The following is a 3,732-nucleotide window of genomic DNA, read 5'->3' as shown; positions in this document are numbered from 1 at the left end:
TCTTGATGGCCGGGGGTGAAGAGTTTGAGGTAGAGTTGAAGACGTTGCTTTTGGTCTTCTGTTCGCTATAGCTCAGTGTGTTGCACTCTCACCTCTGAGTCAGAACTGGCTACTGCATTTCCCATTTTACAACAGTTCTTCAGTCCAAAGTTCTTGAGTGGCTGTAAAGTGCTTTGGGACATCGCGAAAGACGCAATATAAATGCAAGTGTTTCTTTTTTCTCCTCCTAATGTTTAATTGGAGAAAATTGCGCCTTGAGCAAGGTAGTCAGACAAACAGTCTGAGAACAGCATACATGTGCAGGCTCAGCCCATGTCTGTGGCTGATATCATTAAGAGGGACCAACGAGAGAACAGTAGCAGAGTGGTTATGTTACTGGACCAGTAATCCAAAGGATTAGACTAATGTTCCAGAGACATGTTCAACTCCCACCTTGACAGCTAGGGGAATTTAAATTCAGTTAATCACGCAAATCTAGAAAGGAAATCTGCTGTCCTTACCCAGTCTGGCCTACGCGCGACTCCGGACTCTCAGCTACATGGTTGGTGCTTAACTGCCCCTTGAAGTGCTCCAGTGAGCTAGTCTCTTGTCAAGAAGGCATCTCCTCGTGGGCAATTAGGGATGGGAAATAAATGCTGGCCTTGCCAGTGAGGGAGAGGCTTGAGTTCAGGCATAGGACAGGAAGAACTGCTGGAAGGTTTAACTTGGAAGGGAAGTATCAGAGGTAGCCCAATGGATCGTCTCAGTCTTAGCAGTAAAGAAATCACTGTGACTTCTGTTGTGGATAAGAATGGAGTGGAGGAGGGGGGGCTTAATGAGGATGTTGGGGATAATCTTTGCTCTCTAAGTTGATCAAGTACCAAGCAGAGAAGACGGAGGTCCCTATAGCTTGATATGGTCCAGCCAGATCTGGCGATAAATGGCTAAACCAATTGTGCACCAGATACACTCAAGTCTCTGCCCTTTGAACTTGAAATAGGAGGGGAGTGCAGGATACCACGGGGAATGTTAATGCTTTACTGGGGTAAGGGCATCAAAGGCAGATGTGAGGAAGTGGTTGAGAAAATCATTGGCAAGTTCGCAGAAAATTGGTGGTGTCATAAATAGTGAGGAGGAAAGCCCTAGATTACAGGATGATATAGATGGGCTGGTAAGATGGGCAGAGCAGTGGCAAATGGAATTTAATCCTGAGAAGTGTGAGGTGATGCATTTTGGGAGGACTAACAAGGCAAGGGAATATACAATGGATGGTAGGACCCTGGGAAGTACAGAGGGTCAGAGGGACCTTGGTATATTTGTCCATAGATCACTGAAGGCAGCAGCAGAGAGAGATAAGGTGGTTAGGAAGGCATATGGGATACTTGCCTTTATTAGCCGAGGCATATAAGGACAGGGAGGTTATGATGGAGCTGTATAAAACGCTAGTTAGGCCACAGCTGGAGTACTGTGTACAATTCTGGGCACCACATTATAGGAAGGATGTGATTGCACTGGAGAGGGTGCAGAGGAGATTCACCAGGATGTTGCCTGGGCTGGAGCATTTCAGCTATGAAGAGAGACTGAAAAGGCTAGGGTTGTTTTCCTTGGAGCAGAGAAGGCTGAGGGGAGATATGATTGAGTTTATAAAATTATGAGCATAGATAGGGTAGATAGGAAGAAATTCTTTCCCTTAGCGGAGGTGTCAATAACCAGAGGGCATAGATTTAAGGTAAGGGGCAGGAGGTTTAGAGGGGATTTGAGGACAATTTTTTTCACCCAGAGGGTAGTTGAAATCTGGAACGCACTGCCTGAAGAGGTGGTGGAGGCAGGAACCCTCACAACATTTAAAAAGTATTTAGATGAGCACTTGAAACGCCATAGCATACAGAGCTACGGGCCGAGTGCTAGAAAATGGGATTAGAATAGATAGGTGCTTGATGGCCAGCATGGATATGATGGGCTGAAGGGCCTGTTTCTGTGCTGTATAACTCTATGACTATGACGCTAAATAGAAGGCCAAAGGCTAGGCTGTTAAGTATTTGAGCATGGTGTTAGACACGACTTGGGCGATGGCTTTTACCAAAGGCAGATACAACAACCAATTTGCATTTATATAGCACCATTAATGTCGCAAAAATGTCTCAAGGTGCTTCGTGGGAGATGCCAACAGCCAAAATTTGACTCTGAGCCACATGAGATATCGGGACAGGCTTGGTCAAAGAGGGAGGTGTTAAGGAGCATCTTAAAGGAGGAGGGAGAGAGTTGGAGAGGTTTAGGGAGGGAATTCCAGAGCTTGGGGCCCAGGCAGCTGAAGGCATGGCCGCCAATGGTGCAGCGTTTAAAGTGGTACTGTGCAAGAGGCCAGAATCGGAGGAGCGCAGAGATCTCGGAGGGTTATGGGGACTGAAGTTTACACAGATAGGAAGGTGGGAGGACATGGAGGGACATGAGGTTGGTGCGGGGAGGGGAATGGGACTGGAAACAGTTGGAGATGGCTTGCACGGGGTGGACGGTAGGTGGCCATGTCTAATATAAATTCTATAAAGTCTGGCCCATTAAGCCTGCTCCATCCGGAATCCCAGCTAGAATAGGACAATCGATATAAGACGAGACAGACTATGTCCCTGGTTAGTTGGAATATTGTGTCCAGTTTTGGTCTCCTCACGTGGTAAGTGATATTGAGGCTTTGGAAAGTGTGAGAAGGACCACCACTCGACCAATCCCCAGAACAAAGCATCTTAGTTATCACGATAGGCGAAAAGAGTTGGGACTGTAGACTATAGAGAAGAGCACGAGGTTCAGTTGTCTGGGACAGACCTTTTTCTGTTTGTATGTTCCATAAAAAAATCTAACTGTGCTGTTGATACCACTTCAATCTCCCTCCTGATCAAAGGTGACCCTGAAACAAATTTCTTCTTACCAGTCAGAAGGCTCTGTGGTTCACATGTGGAGGGTTATTGCAGCCATGAGAGGCACAGTCACCCTCCACATCAGGAGTTCCAAGACTTGCATTTATATAGCGCCTTTCACAACCTCAGGACACCCCAAACCGCTTTACAACCAATGACGTATTTATGAAGTGTAGTCACTGTTGTAATGTAGGAAACGCAGCAGCCAATTTGCGCACAGCAAGATCCCATCATCTATTGTTTTAGCGATGTTGGTTGAGGGATAAATATTGGCCAGGACACCGGGGAGAACTTCCCCCCCCCCCCCCCCCCCCCCCACCCCGCTCTTCTTTAGAAATGGTGGCCATGGAATCTTTTACGATGACCTAAGAGGGCAGACAGGGGCCTCGGTTTGATGTCTCGTCTGAAAGTGCAGCACTCCCTCAGTGCTCAATCTGGACTATGAGCTCAAGTCTGAGGGGTGGGACGTGAACCCTTGATGTTTCCATGCGCACCACCCCTTGTCCTCCAGGAGTGCAAGAGGGGGCCTATTTGGCCATGGGGTGGAACCAAGCTCAATCCAGCCCGCACCCAATGTGTGCACATGCTCACTTTCCAGCAGGGGCCGCTACCTAGTGAGTGGGGATCCCAGTGGTTCACTTTCCCTTTCTCCAGTCTCGGGGGTCCTGAGGCCAAACCACAGCGCCCCCTGACTGTCTGGCTGGCCAAGTTCAGATCAACATGGACTCCAGATAGAAACCTGGGACCTACTGGTCAGTGATTACATTGAGTGTGATTTCTGTTATCTCAACAAATGTAATGTCTTGTTGCAAAGACAACTGCAGAAAGATATATCACAAACCAA

Source organism: Heterodontus francisci, chromosome 40 (genome assembly GCF_036365525.1).
Source record: "Heterodontus francisci isolate sHetFra1 chromosome 40, sHetFra1.hap1, whole genome shotgun sequence".
Lineage (NCBI taxonomy): Eukaryota > Metazoa > Chordata > Chondrichthyes > Heterodontiformes > Heterodontidae > Heterodontus > Heterodontus francisci.
The sequence above is the reverse complement of the archived record's forward strand: the minus strand, read 5'-3'. Positions refer to the sequence as shown.